Source organism: Podarcis gaigeae, assembly GCF_964106915.1.
Source record: "Podarcis gaigeae genome assembly, chromosome: 6".
NCBI lineage: Eukaryota > Metazoa > Chordata > Lepidosauria > Squamata > Lacertidae > Podarcis > Podarcis gaigeae.
This window is the reverse complement of record NC_139682.1, coordinates 91,547,339-91,568,960: the sequence shown is the minus strand read 5'-3', so window position 1 is coordinate 91,568,960 and position 21,622 is coordinate 91,547,339. Positions and strand designations below refer to the sequence as shown.

The 21,622-nt window shown below is 47.2% G+C and overlaps 1 protein-coding gene across 1 annotated transcript in view; it reads left to right on the top strand.

Moving 5' to 3' along the window:
- The window catches only part of CACNA1E (calcium voltage-gated channel subunit alpha1 E), a 360,381-nt gene that overhangs the window by 90,687 nt on the left and 248,072 nt on the right, over positions 1-21,622 (top strand). The window lies entirely within an intron of this gene.

Genomic DNA, 21,622 nt, shown 5'->3' with positions numbered 1-21,622 from the left:
GAGTAGGGAAAACATGCTGGGAAGATCTGCTCTCAGGAAATGAGTCCCTTACAGCTCCTGTTGTCAAAATACATATCTACAGCTATGCTTTTTCTGTGCTCTGGACTGGCTTTCATCTGTGAATAGTAGCTGGGAGGTGCCCCCCCCCCCACCAAACACACACATCCCAATACACACCCTAGAGTACATGCGACCCTACAGATTGGTGCCAGTCATCTTTGTGTGATTCTTGTTTAAGATCTCCAAACTGCAGTATGCTTTCACACTTCATTCGCAACGTATGTGTGTGCACAGAATTGCAAATACAAGTACCGCCTTCCTGTGACATGTTCATGTGTGTGTGCACACTATGACAGCTTGCTGTGAGGATATAATTTGGGAGGTGGTGGAGAGAATAAAAGTAAAGGTAAAGGGACCCCTGACAGTTAAGTTCAGTCGCGAATGACTCTGGGGTTGCGGCGCTCATCTCACTTTAGTGGCCGAGGGAGCCGGCCTTTGTCCGCAGACAGTTTTCCAGGTCATGTGGCCAGCATGACTAAGCCGCTTCTGGCTAAACCAGAGCAGTGCATGGAAACACTGTTTACCTTCCTGCCGGAGTGGTACCTATTTATCTACTTGCACTGGTGTGCTTTCAAACTGCTAGGTTGGCAGGAGCAGGGACCGAGCAGTGGGAGCTCACCCTGTCGCGGGGATTTCAACTGCCGACCTTCCGATTGCCAAGCCTTAGGCTCAGTGGTTTAGACCACAGCGCCACCCGCATCCCTGGAGAGAATACTTGATGCCATTTTAAGCAGTTTGGAGGGAGGGTTGGACCCAAACATAAAAAATTAACTCTTAAGCATAAAATTGCTCTCCTCCTTTCATGTCTCGCCAGACCCATATTTTCTGTAGTATACCCTTGTCTTGTGCATGGATGGGTCTGCTACAGCTTTTTTGTAGGGCTGGGAGTCCCATCTTTTTCTTTGTCTCTGCTTCTCCCACCTGCTCAAGCATCACCTAGGCAAACTAAGGCCTGGGGGCCAGATTTGGCCCCATCGCCTTCTAAATCCGCCCCACGGACGGTCCAGGAATCAGTGTGTTTTTACATGAGTAGAATGTGTCCTTTTATTTAAAATGCATCTCTGGGTTATTTGTGGGGCATAGGAATTCATTCATTCCCCACCCCCCAACAAAATATATAGTCTGCCCCCCCCCCCAAGGTCTGACCCTGACTAGGGCAAGGGGCACAGGTTCCAACTGCCTGGTTGTGAATTCCAGTTCTCCTGCTTGGCAACTTTAGCCAGTCTCCGCTCCTGCTCTCCCAGACACTTGAACAACTAGTAAAGCTTATATTAGAAATAAAGTACTATACCAGACTATTGGTCTAACTGTTCCTCCACTAGTCCAATTTTACATTTGCAAAACCTAGGTCTTATCCACACTTTACCTTTCCCTCCACTCTTTCCAGCAGAGGTCCACGGTTTAATGCTCAGTGTCTGAGTACTTATATTTTTAATTTGCTCCAAGCTTTCCCATGAAAACATGCTCTTGAAAGCTGAGCCAACATCAATTTGGGTTTTCTATGGATTGATGTTTGCTCTGATTGAGCTTTAAATAATGGGTTTTTCAGGGAAAGCTTCAGAGCTTAAGGGAAAAAAAGGGGGTTGTTCTAGGACACAGAGCTTTAAATGCATCCCTGGGAAGAGCAGAGAAAAGGTAAGTGTGGATTAGCTCTAATTCTCCATGGTCACCTCTGGTGTTAGCAGCTGCAGGCATCAGTTGAAGGCTGTGGGGATCAAGAGTGATAAAGGACCATTTGCTACAGTCACTTCTAAGGGTTTTGGGAACCCAGGTTGGACACCTTTTGAAAGTCAGGTACAGTGCAGGATTTTGGGCAATGCTTGTGATTCCCCACAGAGGGCACCGAGCTGTGGGGGTGCAAAACTGAGAAGGTCCATAACTGAGATCCATTTAAAAGGTAAAGGTAAAAGTACCTCCCTGACCGTTAGCTCCAGTTGTGGACGACTCTGGGGTTGCACTCTCATCTTGCTCTATAGGCCGAGGGAGCTGGCATTTGTCTGCAGACAGCTTCCAGGTCATGTGGCCAGCATGACTAAGCCGCTTCTGGTGAACCAGAGCAGTGCACGGAAACGCCATTTACCTTCCCGCCAGAGTGGTACCTATTTATCTACTTGCACTTTGACGTGCATTCAAACTGCTAGGTGGTCAGGAGCTGGGACCAAGAAACGGGAGCTCACCCCATCGTGGGAATTTGAATCGCCAACCTTCTGATCAGCAAGCCCTAGGCTCTGTGGTTTAGACCACAGTGCCACCTGCGTCCCCAAGATCCATTTAGGGGTGCTCAATTTTGGCCTTGACCAGGGTGCTATTACCAAAGTCCATCCCTGTTAGGGGCAGTGCCGGATTTACGTATAAGCTAAACAAGCTATAGCTTAGGGCCCCACTATCTTGGGGGCCGCCCCAAAAAATAAAGGAAAAAACCCCACTGAATGTACATTTCCAAAATATAAGATAAAAAACAAAAAAAAAAAACAAAACCTACATACAGCAACAGTGTTTTGTGTTGTGTAGGCTCCTATGATGTAAGTCATGGGCCCCGCCTGCTAGCCTGCTCCCTAAAATATCATGTATTTTGTTATGTGCAAATGGCTTTAGATACCTATTAGGTCCATAAATTACCATATAGCATACAGTGGTACCTTGGGTTAAGTACTTACTTACCATTCTTAACCTGAAACTGTTCTTAACCTGAAGCACCACTTTAGCTAATGGGGCCTCCTGCTGCTGCCGCACCGCCGGAGCCCAATTTCTGTTCTTATCCTGAAGCAAAGTTCTTAACCTGAAGCACTATTTCTGGGTTAGCGGAGTGTGTAACCTGAAGCGTATGTAACCTGAAGCGTATGTAACCCGAGGTACCACTGTATATTCAACACAAAAAACAGCGACAATTTGTTGTTGACAAAGGACAGCTGGACATATAAAGGGCCCCATTACCTTCAGTAGCTTAGGGCCCTCATCAAACCTAAATCCGGCCCTGAATAGGGGAGATGGCTACTGGTGTGTTAATTTTCCACTGGATTGTCTCCCTGCCAGACAGAACCTATTCTGTGCATTGTGGATTCCAGGAGAGATGTCACTGCTCTACCAAAGCAGAATGGAGAACAAGAGAACGGGCCTCTTCGTTACAGTCCTCTTCCAGACTGTCGCTATTTTGGGGTGTGATTCAGTCAGTGACCAGCAAATTTAAGTTGTGCAATTGCACCTGATTGAGAGGTTTTGCTTGAACAACGCTGCTTCCTCGAAAATAATTTTTGTGGTGGGGAAATGTGATGGAAAGTGTGGGACAGCATTTGCTTGGCACATCATGACCAAATCAGAATGAATACTCATTATGAACAGCCAGCACTAGCTAATTTCCCTGCAAAAATAATAATAATAATAATAAATAAAAAACCAGGACGAATGCTCAATAAAAATATCTTAGGTCTTTCCAGCATTACCTAAGCCTCCAGTAAGATCTGCCTCAGCAGTTCTCCCTTTCTCCTAATCCCCTTCTGCTAAGGTTCACACCTCCAGATTCTTGCATTCTCAGCTGCCTGTGCCCCAGTGATGACATCAGCTTATCCAGAAATGGTTCCTGTTTTGTATCTGTTCTGGAAAAATCCCATTTGGGGGATATATTGGTTATATATATATATATATATATAGTGATATGAGGTAAGAATATTCTCCGGAGAATATTCTCGACAATGAGAATATTCTCCAAAAGATTATTCTCGAGAATTTAACATCACTATAAATATATATATATGATGTCAGCAGAAGTGTCACTGCTTTCATCCAAATAATGTTTGATGGTATGCTGAATGTATCTTCTGATTTCTTTGGAAATGAATGGGCAAGCAGACTGCCCCACCCTGTTCCACAGATACCCCAGACTGAAACATTAGTTGGGGCTACAGTGGTGCCCCGCAAGACGAATGCCTCGCAAGACGGAAAACTCGCTAGACGAAAGAGTTTTCTGTTTTGGAGGTGCTTCGCAAAACGAATTTCCTATGGGCTTGCTTCGCAAGACGAAAATGTCTTGCGAGTTCCTGCGGGGGTTTTTCCCTTTCCCCCCCTTTTTCTAAGCCGCTAAGCTGCCTATCCGCTTATCCGCTAAGCTGATAAGCCTCTAAAAGGCGCTAAAAGGCGCTAATAGCGCTAATCCGCTAATCCATCAATGGGCTTGCTTTGCAAGACGAAAAAACCGCTAGACGAAGAGACTCGCAGAACGGATTCTTTTCGTCTTGCGAGGCACCACTGTACAGAATTAGTCAAGGGAGAAGTGGACCATCTCTGGCGACAGATTTTGAGTCACCATAAAGAAGAAGAAGAAGAAGAAGAAGAAGAAGAAGAAGAAGAAGAAGAAGAAGAAGAAGGGGAGTAGTTTGGATTTGATATCCCGCCTTTCACTCCCTTTAAGGAGTCTCAAAGTGGCTAACATTCTCCTTTCCCTTCCTCCCCCACAACAAACACTCTGTGAGGTGAGTGGGGCTGAGAGACTTCAGAGAAGTGTGACTGGCCCAAGGTCACCCAGCAGCTGCATGTGGAGGAGCGGGGAATCGAACCCGGTTCCCCAGATTACGAGACTACCTCTCTTAACCACTACACCACACTGGCTCTTGCCAGGGACAGCAAAACAGTCAATTGGCTTTTAGCTTATTGTTTTACAATTATGGACAGTGCCATTTGAGCTTCCTTCCTCAGGCACCTTAAGCCACCTTTGGATGGTTCCCTGACCTTCTTAGGTGGCTATTGCAGTGTGTCACCCCCTCGCATTAGATATTTAGTGTTATGTTAACTAGCACAGACTGGATCTTCTAGGGGGATCTTTCCTCTGCAGACCGGAATTCAGTTAACCTACCAATCAATCCCCAGGCGGTTCCTTGGTATTTGCAGCTCTTTGTCTCAGGCTGGGATTCATGTTAGGCTCCCTGCAAAGCTGAAGACAAAGGATACGGAGCCTCTGAAAGGGTGGGTGGGAGCAGGCCAGAAGGACACAGATGGGAAATTACCCATGGTCCTGAGGAGCAAGGAAGTCATCTGGGATTATTAGAGTATGGAATTACCAGTGAGGTAGCCCCATAAAGATATGCAGGGCCTCCCAGAGCTCAGCATTCATCTTCTGTTTAGACACTTGAGCCCTGGGAATACCAAACCTGCTGTCTGGTTGCCAACTCGACAGAGGAACAAAACAGAGCCATGAACTGCCTGGTTTCTTTTGTCCATTGGCCAGTTTCAGGAAAAAGTTTCACAGAACTCCTTCATCCACAGAGCCGTCTTTCCCATAGGGCTTAGTGGTGCATCACTCCTCTCAGGGGTGCCATAGCAAGTGGGGTTGCTGCGTGGCTTTGCCGATGGCCTCCTCTTTCCCTGCACACCCACCAGCTGCACCCTGCCAACCATAAGGCTGGTGGGCACGCAGCTTCCCTCCCAAACCTCTGAAGGGATCGCTCTCCTCCCGAGGAGGTTTGGGAGGGAAGCTGCGCTCTCCTCCCGCAGAGGCTTGGGAAGGGCGCAACTTCACCCTCAAGCCTCTGTGAGGATCGCTCTCCTGCAGCGGCATGGGGGAGAGTTGCGCCCCCCCCGATGGCTGGCAGTGCGCAGCTACGGCCACCCCTATCTGTGATAATTTGGGGGCGCTGGGTGGATATTTGCACCCCGGCGCTGCATCTGCTAAAGACGGCCCTGCTCATCCATCTGACAAAGTGGATTCTGCTCCATGAGAGCTTATATCGCAGTAAATCTGTTAGTTTGCAAGCAAAAATCAGCCTGGCTGCCTCTCCAGAATTCATCATAGAATGCATGTCTGATTGGGTCATGAACCCTCCCTAAAAATATGTACCCAGTTGCTGGGGGGGGGGACGTATTTCCTCTGATCTCAGTTCTCTGAGGATAACAGCGGAACCAGCAGGCTTGGAAGATGATCTAACATCATAGCCTCGCCAGCTATCAGTTGCTCCACCACCCAAACATGAGCTGGGGGGGGGGCTTTATAAGAATAAGCTCCAGGCTTGAATGATGGCTATACCCCTGCTCTCTGAAGTGGACTTATTTCCCTTGGGCTCCATAAAGTCAGCCGTTGCTGGGACAGCAAAGGACCAGAGGGGGGGGGGGAGAGCTTTAACATCACATGTGGGTGTGGGTGTGTTTGTGGGTGTGCTATCCCAGCTTCTCTCCTAGTTGTTGCACCACCAAGATAGGGTTTTAAGCCGGATTAGGGATATTTCAGAACTAAAGATAGGGTATATATATTTCACGTATATTCTTTTTACAAACCGAGCCCTGCAAATATGGTCTGCAACAGGGTGCCTTGCTCGTTCATAGGCACAGTTAACCCTACAGGAGGAGTCAATGGTACAGTAATTCTAGAATCCACATGTATTGGATTCCCCCCCCCCCTTTAGTCCAAGAAAAGAGTTTAGATTTGTCTCTACAGAATGCACTTGCTTGTTTCCACCCACCTTGCTACAGAGATTTGCTTATTTTGCTATAAAGTGGCTTCTGATTGGGTTGTGGCTGAAAAGGGTGCTGGATGAGCAGAGGAACAAAATGTTTGATAGAATCCAATGATGGAGAAGTGGTTCAGGAACAGAAATGTGTCCCGGTTGATTGTAGCAGTTTGGGCATTCAGCCTCTTTGCATGATCATAATTGCGTGAAGCAGAGAGGGCCCGTCCACCTCCCATGCATTGGGGCTGAAGGGGTGTAAATCAGGTGGGGAGTTTACAGGAATACAGCAAGCTCCCCAGTTCTGCCTCAAAGTGTGGGGCAATGGCAGAACAAGGCCACTAGGAACACAGTGGTGGGAGCAGGGACTGTCGGCCTGCTCCACCAGTCTACCTGGCTGTAGTTGTGTGGACCATAACTTCTGAAGAAGGCGCTGTGGTCTAAACTACTGAGCCTCTTGGGCTTGCCGATCAGAAGGTCACCGGTTTGAATCCCCGCGACGGGGTGAGCTCCCGTTGCTCAGTCCCAGCTCCTGCCAACCTAGCAGTTTGAAAGCACGTCAAAGTGCAAGTAGATAAATAGGTACCACTCTGGCGGGAAGGTAAACGACATTTCCGTGTGCTGCTCTGATTTCGGTGTTCCGTTGCGCCAGAAGTGGCTTAGTCATGCTGGCCACGTGACCCAGAAAAACTGTCTGCAGACAAACGCTGGCTCCCTCGGCCTGTAAAGCGAGATGAGCACCACAACCCCAGACTGTGGGGACTGGACTTAACTGTCAGGGGTCCTTTACCTTTCATAGGTGCAATCAGATTTAAGACCCATCTAGTTGACCATTCTGTTGCCACAGGAGCATTGAGTCCACAGGGTATAATGGCAAAGGTCTCCGATGGGGGCAAACAACAGAGGCAAATGGACCGGTTGTTATAACTAAAAGCTATCCTCCATGAATTAGTAATATCCTTTTTATAAGCCCCATGTGTTTCCCCTTTCATATACATTTGTACACACAGCCACAGTTTACCTGTGGCATGATATCCACGGGGTGAGGGAGATATGTGAATGAAGCAGTAACATATCTTAGGGTAAGTAGCCAAAATACCTAAAAGGGACGTGGGTAGCGCTGTGGGTTAAACCACAGAGCCTAGGACTTGCGGACCAGAAGGTCGGTGGTTCGAATCCCTGTGACGGGGTGAGCTCCCATTGCTCAGTTCCTGCTCCTGCCAACCTAGCAGTTTGAAAGCACGTCAAAGTGCAAGTAGATAAATAGGTACCACTCCGGCGGGAAGGTAAATGGCATTTCCGTGAACTGCTCTGGATTGCCAGGAGCAGCTTAGTTATGCTGGCCACATGACTTGGAAGCTGTACGCTGGCTCCCTCGGCCAATAAAGCGAGATGAGCGCCGCAACCCCAGAGTCAGCCACGACTGGACCTAATGGTCAGGGGTCCCTTTACCCTTTACCTAGCCAAAAACCTATTTCATCAGATGCATAACCTGGGCAGTGAAGGTATTTGTTTATTCATAGGATTTCTTATCCACCCTTCGCCAGAAGGTCCCAAGGCAGGCTACAACGATATAAAAATACAATAGTAGAATTAGCTAAAGCAATTGACATCAAGAGAATAGCATGGGTTCTGAAAAATATCCCTCAGGTTTCAAAGGCCAATGTGAAGAAGTGTTTTTTTGTTGGATGCACCTCTGTTGGGACGGAATTTCACAGTTTAGGGCAGGGTTAAGGAAGCTTTCACTTCCAGTAGGCAAGATCATATATATATAAAAATAAAAAAATTGTCCAGTAGCACCTTAGAGACCAACTAAGTTTGTTCTTGGTATAAGCTTTCGTGTGCATGCACACTTCTTCAGATACACAGTTTTTTCAGCAACTCCAGTTGAGAGTGGTACCGTATTTTTTTCCCATAGGACGCTCCGTCCCATAGGACGCACCTAGTTTTTTTTTGGGGGGGGGAAATAAAGGAAAAATTTGTTTCCTTTATTTCCCCCCCAAAAGCAGGTCGGGGAAACTGAACCAGGTCGAGGAACAGCGGGATGGCGGCGCTGTGCCTCCCTGCTGTCCCCCGAGCTTGTGGGGCTGGCCGATGTCTGCTCTGCTTCAGGGCGCCTTGCCGGCCGGGGGGCCAGCTGCTGTCTGCAGCGTGGGGAGCCCTGCGGGGAACTCCTTCAGGGCTCCCTAACGCTGCAGATGTCTGTATGGCGCGCGGGGCGGCAGGCTGCTATCCACAGCGTGGGGAGCCCTGCGGGGAACTCCCGCAGGGCTGCCTAGGCTGCGGGTGTGTTCCCGAAGCGCCAGGCGCTCTGCTTTCAGTGTGCCCGGCGTTCCAGGAAGCAAACTACTATCCGCTGCCTAGGCTGCAGATGTCTTCCTGAAACCTGTAGAGAGAGAGGGGTCGGTGCGCACTGACCCCTCTCGCTCTCCAAGCTTCAGCGAAAGCCTGCATTCGCCCCGTAGGACGCACCCAGATTTCCCCTTCATTTTTAGAGGGGGAAAAGTGCGTCCTATAGGGCGAAAAATACGGTAAATAGTTTGTCTTTCCCTGTGGAACTCTTGCCAAGCTGGGTGATTCCTTGTAGCGTTGTCCAGTACAGAGAGTTCCTCCTTTATTTGCTTCTGTTTAGAGTTTGGAACCTGATAAGATGTTTGAGCAGCTTCTTTGAGAAAGTGTGGCATAGTTTCTTTGCATATTCAGTAGGACAGGTGGAATGTAGAGGGTTCTTAATTCTAAGACCCTTAGGTATAGTGTCCATGTTCTTGCATTTAGTCAGAAAGGAGATATCAGTCTGTACCTGTGCAAGTTTCTTTGTGAGGTTGAAGGACTTCCATTTCATGCAGCTCAATGTGGTGCCATCCATGGTTCTAGATTCAGGTAGGTAGTCTGACGCAGTCGAAATATATTTAAAAAATAAAAAAAGTCCAGTAGCACCTTAAAGACCAGCTAAGTTTGTTCTTGGTACAGTGGTACCACAGGTTAAGAACTTAATTTGTTCTGGTGGTCCGTTCTTAACCTGAAACTGTTCTTAACCTTAGGTACCACTTTAGCTAATGGGGCCTCCCGCTGCCAGTGTACCACCGCCACGCGATTTCTGTTCTCATCCTGAAGCAAAGTTCTTAACCCAAGGTACTATTTCTGGATTGGTGGAGTCTGTAACCTGAAGCGTCTGTAACCTGAAGTGTCTGTAACCCGAGGTACCACGGTATAAGCTTTTGTGTGCATGCACACTTCTTCAGCAGGCAAGATCGTCATCTTCCCAGCTCTGGTGGGCCAAATCTGACTGTCAGCTGATGTCACTATTCTGTCTCAGCATCTTTGATGCTCCCAATTCTGTCTCAGCTAAGCATTCCACGAGGATACCATGTTTGATGAGTAATCAAGTCATTGAGAAATCAGCGGGGTTGTATTATCCCTGTCCATACAGTAGGTCAACCAACACCTTTCCAGTTCTTAGACCAACCTTAAAACCAAATCGAAAAGAATGTACATAATCTGTTTCATCCAAGGACATGCTAACTACATGTACCAAATCTTGCCATGGATAGAACTAAGAAACTCTTCCTTAGTTAGGTTTACTGTCCGTCCTATTACAGTAGTGCCTTGGTTCTCAAACTTAATCCATTCTGGGAGTCCGTTTGACTCCCAAAGCCATTCGAAAACCAAGGCGCAGCTTCTGATTGGCTGCAGGAGCTTCCTGCATTCAAGCGGAAGCTGTGATGGACGTTTGGCTTCCAAAAAATGTTCACAAACTGGAACACTTACTTCTGAGTTTGCGGCGTTTGGGAGCTGATTTGTTCGGCAACTAAGCCGTTCGGGCACCAAGGTTTGACCGTACTTAGGTTTTGGGTGTGCATCGCAACTTTCTACATCCTGGCAACAACTCTAAATTGTAGGATTGCTGCTACTCCAGTTTTACAGATGGAGAAGGTTCAGCTGAGAATAGCTTGCCACCTCCTGCCCCCAACCCCACCCTTCCTCCCGCTTATTTAACAACCATCAGAGAAACACAGATTCGCAGGTGGAGCTTTTTTACGAACCAAGTATTTTTTTTTTAAATAAAGGAGCAACTTGAAAATATTGCTTAGACATTTTTAAAACCATGTTATTTGTAAGCTGGGAAATAGTTCACTCATTTGATTCCTGCATTTCAGACTGTTTCAGGAGGAAGGAAGCTCTCTTCTTTTCTTATTTTTTTGGTAGCAAATGGCAATCCCTTTCAAAACGCCAGCCCAGGGCACCGTTTGCAAGCTGGGATTTGCACCCAGCAACTCCTCGAGCTCTGCCGGCATCCCCTGGATCAGGCCAGTTTTCAGCTTGCCCTGGCTTAGCATGCAGTGTGGCCCACGTGCAAATAGCTCGTTTTTGCTGATGAATGGGGTCTGTCTTAAAAGGCAAACAGTGGACGGCACAAACTAATTATCTGATCAGCTCAGGCAAGACCTTCATTCCTTCCCATACCCCCTGCCCACCCCTTCCTTCTCTCTTTGTGAATCATGACGCCTGGCAGTTACCTACATGAAACCTTCCATTCCTCTCCCTCTCCCAGACAATTAGCAAAGTGTTTGGTCTTCTGGTTTGGATGAATAATTAATTTGCCCACTTTGTGAATGATTCATAGGCCATATGCTAGGGTGGCAGGATGTGTGTGTGTGTGTGTGTGAGAGAGAGAGAGAGAGAGAGAGAGAGAGAGAGAGAGAGAGAGAGAGCCCTTGTGCACAGAGCACTATTGTTCTCCTTCCACCAAATGGAAGAAGAGTAGAGCAATGGTACTTTGGGTTGCCAACACCTTTGTCTCCTCCTGCACGAATCTCTTTGACAATAGCTTGATCAGCAGACATTAGCATGTGATAATGCTTATCTGCTATGCCTTGGGCAGTTTTGCCTGTTGAATCCCACAGATCAAACTGCTGCAGTTGCTTTCCTTCTGTTTGTAAGCTTGCCACTTGCCTCCGTGGTGTGTTTCTAGGCGGGTCTCTCCTTCTATCCACTCCAGGTGAATTTGGCTGCACTCCTCAAGTGCTTAGAATAGACAAGCTAAACCCACAATTCCCCATTCCAACTCATTTTTTAATTCTCTGTTTCCTTATTTACTATAAGGGACAGCCCTGTACTGCCTGGGAATTCAAAGAAACAAAGAGAGAGAGAGATGTTTGAACAGATAGCATAATTTGTGAGTTTGTAGACTATGTGTACACACATACGTGCACAAGCCAGGGCTCTAATCTGACCCAGGGAACATCTAGTTTGGCCCCCAACTATTTTGTGTGGGTGAGAGGGTTGCTAATGTTTAATTATGGCATCTGGCATCTAACACAGATACCTCCTCCTCTACCATGGTAACCCTTTCACCAAGTTGGGCAGAAATGCCTTCAGAGCCCCTCTAGATCGGTGCTGGTTGGAACCGTCATGCCATATTCAGCAAAGTCAAGTCAAACTAGACAACAGCAACTTCCAATCAGTGCAGTTTTGGACCCTTAGCACCAAACTGGGCAAACTCGTGCCAAAGTCACATTTTGGTCCACTGTTTTGATTCAGAAATGGTGCCTGGCATTCACACTTAGAAGAGGGCCACCATCTCCCTCTCAGAGAGACCCATGCCGATAACTTCAGAGGCATCCAAATTGGTGAGTATCATCCCACCAAATATTGCAATAATATCTTCAGAGCTGTCCAAACTGGCACAAGTTGGGTCTGTCACACTGTCGTAGCCCCGTCTGAGTCCTGTTGCTGAGCAAGCAAGGGCTAGGAGTCTCTGAGGAACACTCGCCTGAGAGCAGAATCCACATACAAAGTTAAATAGTCCAGAGGTCGGGGAATTCAGATGATCACAGTCAAGTGTCTAGATAGAGACCAGGAAGCAGCAACGTCAGACCAGGAACCACAGCATCTGATGGCTGCTGAGAGCTCTGTTTAAAATGACCGAAGCCAGCTGGTTCTCACCAGTGCCTTCTTCTCCTGTCCTTGGAAACTGCAGGTAGAGTCATTCATTCCCCCTTCTCCCCATTCTGGCTGCTGTTCAGCAGGTGAAGCTGACTCATGGCCCATGACACACACCAACTTTGGCGATTCTCTGCCAAATGGAGCACCGATATCTTCAGAAGCATGCAAAGCAGTGCAGCTTAGCCTGTTACACCAAAAATCAGGCACAGTCATACCAAAGTTATGTTTTGGATTACCATCTTGATCCAAAATGGTGGCAATCAGGCCAACATCGATGGAAGCTTCTGCCCTCACCCCCAAACCTCGGAAATTTGTGTCCTATAATAGGCAAAAGTGTGTAACAACAATTGTGTTGGATTGGGGAAGACTAGAAGAGTCACCTGAATTGAATGAACTGTATGCACACAAAGTATGTTCCTGGAAGTCTGGATATCTGATCCAGGCCAGCCATGCACAGTTGTGGTTTCAAGTGTGCGACTGGCATCTGTGTACAACCATGGCGCTTCTAGTGGCTGGTGCTCATCAAGGTTGGCATGGCAGAATGCAGGGAGTCCAAACAGTTGGTGGAGCCAAAGCCAAGTTTATGGGATACTAATGTATTGCATTAATGTAATGTAATGTACATTAAAGTAATGTTATGGACGCAGGTGGTGCTGTGGTCTAAACCACAGAGCCTAGGGCTTGCTGATCGGAAGTTTGGCGGTTCGAATCCCTGCGACGGGGTGAGCTCCCGTTGCTCAGTCCCAGCTCCTGCCAACCTAGCAGTTTGAAAGCATGTCAAAATGCAAGTAGATAAATAGGTACCACTCCGGTGGGAAGGTAAATGGTGTTTCCATGCACTGCTCTGGTTCGCCAGAAGCAGCTTAGTCATGCTGCCCACATGACCTGGAAAAACTGTCTACGGACAAACGTCGGCAAGATGAGCAAGATGAACACTGCAACCCCAGAGTCGTTTGCGACAGGACATAACTGTCAGGGGTCCTTTACCTTTTTTAAAATGTATCTCTAGGGACAGTAGACCGGCCCCCTGCTGAAAAAGTTTGCTGACCCCTGCTCTAATGGATCAACCTCCACTGCTTTGTGTGTTGGGGGCATTACACAATGTAACATGCGGCTTCCATATTGATACCCATCTAAAAGGGCCCTTTTTTGTAGGAATTGGGCAACTTGTGAACTGGCCTTGAGGCTCTCGTGTAGAAGGGTAGAAAGCAAATGTGAAAACTCATTAAATAAGATGCAAAATGAGAGATCAGGATCGGGATTGGGGGAAGGGATCTCTCTTTGTTTTCACAGCTCCAGTCACAGCTCAAACAGAACTGTTAATTTTCTTTTTCTTATTTAAAAAAAGCAAAAAAAACTGCTAGAAAAGGTGAGATCAGCTGACACAGTCGCAGCATCACACGTCTTGGATAGAGGTGTTGAAAACTCTCCTATAGAAAGGGATTTAATGTTGCAGGATGTTACCTGAATTCAAACTTTTCAGGGTGCAAATAATGTTTGATATTATTATGGGGCTTTTGTTTTGGGTCATATCCAAACTTCCCAAACCCCATGGTTGAAAGCTGGCCTTGCCATATGTGTGGCCTCTGTGTGGTATTCTGTGGTACAGCATTCATTATTTCTGCCTGCCATACTTTTTGTCTTCAAACTGTATTTCTACAATGTGTTTATATTTACTGGGCGTATTCATTTGTGATACTGGAATGTGTGGAATTTTTGGGAATTCTTTCTAGTGTTGGGGCAATTGTTTTGGTTTCCTTTGATGTTCCACCCCAGCTTTCACTAAACTGGTGCCCCCACTTGATGTTTTGTGCAGACTGGAGCTGATAGGAGGTTTGTTTGTTTTTTAAAGGAGGGGTGCACCAGAGCACAGTTCCAGCACCTCTCAGGTGGGTGCCATTAAGGACCGATGCTCCCCTCCCCCTTGGCTTTACGTACTTCTGAGAAGGATGGTCTCTTCTCTTCCTTGTTCCCAATGTAGATCTTTATTCTTCACCTTGTTACTGGCCCTGGTCCCAGTTTCCCTGCTCCCAGAGTCCTGTCTAGTCAATTGTGTAGGATCAGTTCCAATCTGTTACCTTCGAGGATGTGGACAGGCTGCTTGGACAAGTGAAACCGACCACCTGTCTTCTTGTATCCTTGCCCATCCTGAGTTATAAAAGTGATCCAGGCAGGACTGGGTGATGGGCTCTGTGGGGTGGTGAACGCTTCCCTCTGTGAGGGAGTCTTCCCAGACCTGCTTAAAGAAGCACTTATTAAACCGCTTCTTAAAAAGTCATCTTTGGACCCGGCCATCATGGCCAACGACCACCCAGTCTCAAATCTTCCATTCTGGGGCAAGATGATTGAGCGGGTGGTTGCTGAACAACTCTAGGCACACCTGGAGGATGCGGACCATTTGGATCCCTTCCAATCAGGATTCAGGCCTCATCATGGGACTGAAGCTGCCTTGGTTACGTTGGTTGATGATCTCAGGTGGGCTAGAGACAGAGGTGAAAGTTGTTTCCTGGTCTTTCTGGATCTCAGCTGCCTTTGATACCATAGATTCTGATATTCTTCTGCACTGTCTAGAGAAGCTGGGATCTGAGGGCACTGTTATACAGTGGTTCTGCTTCTTCCTCCTTGGCCATGTTCAGAAAGTGGTGTTGGGGGATGAGTGTTCAGACCCCTGGGATCTCACTTGTGAGGTGCCTCAGGGCTCAGTCTTCTCCTCCATGCTTTCTAACATCTATACGAAGCTGCTGGGAAGATCATCGGGGGGGTTGGGCTGGATGTCCACCAGTATGCAGATGATACCCAGCTCTAACTCTCTTTTAAATCAGAACCAGTGAAGGCAGTGAAGGTCCTGTGTGAGTGCCTGGAGGTGATTGGAGGATGGATGGTGGCTAACAGATTGAGGTTGAATCCCAACAAGACAGAAATTAATTTCTTGGGAAATGGGGTGGGTGGGTGTGGGGGACTCCCTGGTCCTGAATGGGGTAACTGTGCCCCTGAAGGACCAGGTGCGCAGCATTGGAGTCATTTTGGACTCACAGCTGTCCATGGAGGCACAGGTCAAATCTGTGTCCAGGGCAGCTGTTTACCAGCTCCATCTGGTACGCAGGCTGAGACCCTATCTGCCTGCAGACTGTCTCACCGGAGTGGTGCATGCTCTGGTTATCTCCCGCTTGGAATACTGCAATGCGCTCTACGTGGGGCTACCTTTGAAGGTGACTTGGAAACTGCAACTAATCCAGAATGTGGCAGCTAGACTGGTGACTGGGAGTGGCCACCGAGAGCATTTAACTGGTCCTGAGAGATCTGCATTGGCTCCCAGTACGTTTCCAAGCACAATTCAAAGTGTTGGTGCTGACCTTTAAAGCCCTAAACGGCCTCGGTCCTGTATACCTGAAGGAACGTCTCCACCCCCATTGTTCAGCTCAGACATTGAGGTCCAGTGCTGAGGGCCTTCTGGCAGTTCCCTCACTGCGAGAAGTGAGCTTACAGGGAAACAGGCAGAGGGCCTTCTCGGTAGAGGCAACTGCCCTGTGGAACGCCCTCTCATCAGATGTCTAGGCAATAAGCAACTATCTTACTTTTAAAAGACATCTGAAGGCAGCCCTGTTTAGGGAAGTTTTTAATGTTTAATGCTGTATTGTGTTTCTAATATTTGGTTGGGAGCCACCCAGCGTGGCTGGGGAAGCCCAGCCAGATGGGCGGGGTATAAATAATAATAAAAACAACTATTATTATTATTATTATTATTATTATTATTATTCATTTAGTACCCCTAAACATTTTTTTTTTAGGAAAAAAAGCACTGGGTGTATATAAATTTCTCTCCCCACTCCTGTCCCCAGGTTCGAAAAGTATATTTGCTGGGGGAAAGATTTAGAATTTCATTTGCTGTTCACCACAACCCCAAGATCTAATTGAAAGTTGTGCTGGAGAGCTCCCTGAAAACATCAACTGGGTGTATAGCAGCTGCAAAAGAGACTGGAAGGAAAACTTCCAGTATTGTAATTCCCTTATACAGCTGGATGGTGCAGCAGAAACTGAAATATCACGTACTGTTGTACTCCGTCTTTTCCTAAATGAAAACTAAAAATTACAAGTAGAGAAGATACATGTCAAAATGAATTTAGACCCATAAAATATTAAACTTTTGGGGGATGGGACCCTGCTGTTAAAAGTTCTGTTTCCGGAACTTCCTACCACATGCGAGGGAGATGACAGCAACAAAACATTATAAAATAAGTTTTCTCCAAATATGGCAACCGTATCCATGTATTGCAGCTTCTGAAAATCTCGTCCTCTTGGCTCTAATAAACATTCAGTCCCACAGGAATTCTTGGCATATGCTTGACTCATATGTCACTCTTTGCAACAATAATAATAATTCTCAAGTGGCAATCTTTTTTAGAATGGAGTTTGAGGAATGTGCATTTTGCTTGGCATTACTTCCCTGTTCTCTTGCTTAAAACATTTCAGCTCTGCTGCCATGGAGTGGTGGAATAACATAAGGCTTTAAGTGCCCAACGGAAGATATAAAATGAAGAGGGAAAGTGACCATTATGCAAGAGCCTCTGGGCTGGAATTCGGAAGACTATGGGGGACAACTTGTTTAAAATGAATACATTTTGGAGAAATCTGGATAGGTGCTGTTTTAGCAATTTCCCCAACAGTATTAAACTGGGGGTGGGGGGACGGGACTCCTGCCCAGGACAGAATCCCTATATGGGTTGTTACAGCCACTTCATTTTAATTATAATAATAATAATAATAAATTTTATTTATATCCCGCCCTCCCCAGCCGAAGCCGGGCTCAGGGCGGCTAACAATAATCAAACAATCAAATAGTCACACATTCAAAATATTTCATTATAAAAATTAGTTAAAATCAAATTAATGGCAACCGATTAAGCAAGATTCTGTACAGGTTGCCAGAGGAGGGAATCAGGCTGCGCCCTGACCAAAGGCCTGGTGGAACAACTCTGTCTTGCAGGCCCTGCGGAAAGATGTCAGGTCCCGCAGGGCCCTAGTCTCTTGTGACAGAGCGTTCCACCAGATTGGAGCCGCAGCCAAGAAGGCCCTGGCTCTAGTTGAGGCCAGCCTAACCTCTCTGAGGCCTGGGACCTTGAGGGTGTTATTATTTGCAGACCGTAGGTTTCTCTGTGGGGCATACCAGGAGAGGCGGTCCCGTAGGTACGAGGGTCCTAGGCCGTATAGGGCTTTAAAGGTTAAAACCAGCACCTTAAACCTGATCCTGTACTCCACCGGGAGCCAGTGCAGCTGGTATAGTCCTGGATGAATGTGATCTCGCAGCGAAGACCCCATAAGGAGTCTCGCCGCGGCATTCTGCACCCGCTGGATAATATTATAAATATTAATCTGTGGTTAAGCTATTTTCTGCCACATTTTGCTATTGTTTTATCTGGTTTAGACTCTGGTTGGATCATGTCAGGGAACTGCCATCGGAGCCAGGAGTGGAGGTAAGGCTCTCCAGCGATGCCGGAGAAGGGCCCAGCAGGGAGAGAGGGAACTCATCCACTGAGGAAGGAAATCAGCGTGACACCAGGAAGAAAGGGGAGCAGGGGAGGGCTTCGGAGAGATGTCTCCAGGACTCTTCCACAGAAACTAGCGGGGAGAGCACAGGTCCTCCGCTGGCCACGCCCACCCTGCGCAGAAGACTTCCACGCAGGGAGGCTAGGCGGAGACTTGGCGTCAAAGAACTTTTATGCTGGAAGAAGTTCAGGAAACGCCCACTGACGGATTCTGCCAGTGACTGACACAGCCATGGAGTAAGGGCTGTGCAGCCAGGGAAAGGTTTAACCAGGCAACTTTGCCAAGAGTAGAGGCAACTTACGCACGAGCAACCCCAACTCCCATTACAGATCACTAGTCAGGTTCATTTGTGGACATTAAGACAGGGCTGTGTGGAATCTACAACTCCATGGGAGCATTGAGAAAGTGCTATGTGCAATCGGGTACCGAACCGGCGCTTCATGAGAATCCGTTCTTATTTTGAAACAGTTTCTAGTCCAGAATTCCAAAAGTATGAGATCAACAGGTCTTCTTTGTGGTCAGTTCTACTCTTTGCTTCTCCCCAGTAGTAGCTGAAGAAGTAAAAAAAAAATAGGAAAAGGATGCAACGTCACAATAAACATTAAAAAACCAGGCTTGCCTAATTTATACAATGCAATGTAGCACCATGGGATCGAGGGACTTCCAGTCCATGAAAAGGCTACTGTGTCCTGTTGTTTATTTTGCAACATCTCATATTCTGAGACATGCTTCTTCTAATCATAGAAGCCCTATTTGACATCTCATGGCTAATGCTCACTGAATTATCTTCCATGAATTTGTGGTGTCCTCTTTTTAAAACGAGGGACACGGGTGGCACTGTGGGTTAAGCCACAGAGCCTAGGACTTGCCGATTATAAGGTCGCCGGTTCGAATCCCTGCGACAGAGTGAGCTCCCGTTGCTCGGTCCCTTCTCCTGCCAACCTAGCAGTTCGAAAGCATGTCAAAGTGCAAGTAGATAAATAGGTACCGCTCTGGTGGGAAGGTAAACAGCATTTCCGTGCACTGCTCTGGTTCGCCAGAAGCGGCTTAGTCATGCTGGCCACATGACCTGGAAGCTGTACGCCGGTTCCCTCGGCCAATAAAGCGAGATGAGCACCACAACCTCAAAGTCGGTCACGACTGAACCTAATGGTCAGGGGTCCCTTTACCTTTACTCTTTAAAACAGTTTGCCAGGTGGAACAAGACCCCTTGCACATTGTCTTGTTGGTACTCCTGACCACCACCACCCCGATCCAATTTTGGGGAGAGGAGGGCAAAGTGGGAAAGATCCATTCCACAAGTGGAAATCCTTGCCCCGGTATTTGACTGATCTGGGGCTTGTTAGGTGAATTATTCCCAATGTGTCAAGATAAAATAGCCAAAGAAGGAAGTTTTGTAATTCTTTTTTTTTTTAATGTGCATGAATAAAAGCATAGCCTAGTTCCATGTTCCTCATCTTCTCCCCTCCCTCCAACCTTGGTCTTTTGCATCTTTCTTTTTAGCATGTTTCTCTCCTGCTTCTGTTTTAATTGGCATTTTTGAAATAGATCTTAGTAGCTGTTTTCTATTTTGATTTCCTTCCTCTCTCGTTTTTTTCCTGAAGGAGTTACAATATATCCTTTTACCTACCTGACCTATAAAAATAAAATCCCCCCACTCTCTCTTTTAGTACGTATGATGAAAAAGCATGAGATCACTGAGATTTTTTTATAGATCAAACCTAGCAGCATTTCCAAATTAAATTGGGTGGTGAGATGTAATTTTAATGTGGGCCTCTTATCTAAAAATAAGAAATATTTTTTTCATTATTAATAGAACCAGCCTGTGTAAAGTGAGTTGGTTGTAACTGCTAGGTTCCTGTGGAATTACTGTCCAAATTGTGGGTGGATGGAACAGTGGTTAAGGATTCGCAGAACCCCCTTAAGAGATTTTGCAAGTCTGTAATGTTTTGTTTTTCTTCAAACTTTTAAGACTTTTCTTCGGAGTGAAGATATCTAAATCCCAACATTTTGTTTTGGCTAATATTTAGCGCTAACTCTAATCTAGAGTCCTGTCAATTTTGGCCACCATCTTCAGTCACCCAGGGCGAAATCCAAAGGTTTAGGAACCACATTCAGTATTGCCTAGGACTTCCATATGTCCTGGATTAGGCCCCACCCCAAAAAAGCCCCTCTAGATCTTCACTTTTTGAAATATGGCAACCCCAGTATTGCCACAAGAAAACATATTTTAGGTTGGGTTTGTTAGGGTGTCTTGCAAGACCTTAATGATCTTGATTCTGGCAATGGTTTTGGTTTCATGATATTTTTTGTCGATTTATTGTCCCATTTTTTTGTGGATTGTTGTTATGTGCACCACTTAGGCGTGGCGAGTTCCCGCCTCCCCCATGGAAATAAAGACACAGGACACAAGAATTCAGGTTAATGGGTCGAATTAGGCCACAACTTTATTGATTACAGGAATTGAGTGGTATTGGCTTAGGCATTGGTTCTAACAAATAACTGGTTTGATGGCCGGTAAGGGTTAGCCACCAGTGGGAGGAGTCTTGCTGAGGCACGTCAACTAGGACCTCCCCCTGGTGTCACCGTGTGGGGGCGTGCCATGGGCCCACACCTCCTTAGGCTTAGGACAAGGCCACGCCCCCCGGAATCCTTTACCGGACTACTCTTTGCTTGGGGAAGGTGATGGCGCTCCTTTCCCCCCATTCATCTGCATGACAATAACAGTGCCCCCATCAATGCCTAACTGCCAATACCAAGGAGTTGTGATGGTTTGCTACAAGGGAGGTGAAAACCAAATGGCCGGTGCCAATCTGCCATTTGGAAAAATTCCTACCAGGCCCCTTGATGACGACCACCGAAGTTCATAGCAACATCAAAGAACCTAGCCTAAAGGGTGGGAAGGGTGGGAAAACCCGATCAGCTGCGGTGAGGGAAAGAGGAGGAGCCTCAGCCGCGGCAGACCTAAATAGGCAAGGCCACGCCCCCGGAGCCAGCCGATTGGCTGGCCCTGGGTATGACGCGGCCGAGGATTCCCTCTGCTATTGCATGGGCTGGAGCCAGCCCCCATGAGTGTGGGGAAGGGGTGTGAAGCCCGCAACCCCACCGCCTCCTTATCTCGGAAGTGGCTTTATGTGACCACTTAGGAATGTATAGAAATGTCTTGAATAAATAAAGGCAGTAGAGCAAGAATGACCGCTCTCCGCTTAAAATGGGGGGCGCCCTTTGCGTGGACGCGTGCAGCCCCTAGATCTGGAGCGGCTCCAACAGCATAGGCTTGGCTTTGCCTTCCCTCAGGTGGGATATCTGGAGGTCTCCGCCTACCTCAGTCAGTTGTCCAATCCCACCTGGGGGAAGCGTTGCCAAGGAGACCAGGCCAGGTAGGGGAGGGATTACCTGCCCACACAATAGAGGGAGGATCTTACCTGGGAATCCTCACTTGGCTCCAGAGCTACCCACATTTGAAATTTAATAAAGTTGTGGCCAATTTAATCCCATAGCACGTTGTCTTGAGTCATTATTCCACATGACGGGGGGACCGCGCAGGGGATCCCCAACGCAAATTCCTTCTGCCACTCACCAAAATAGGGGTGTTATGGATTCATAACACCATTTCATGCTATGAGCCCAGCCTTTCTGCA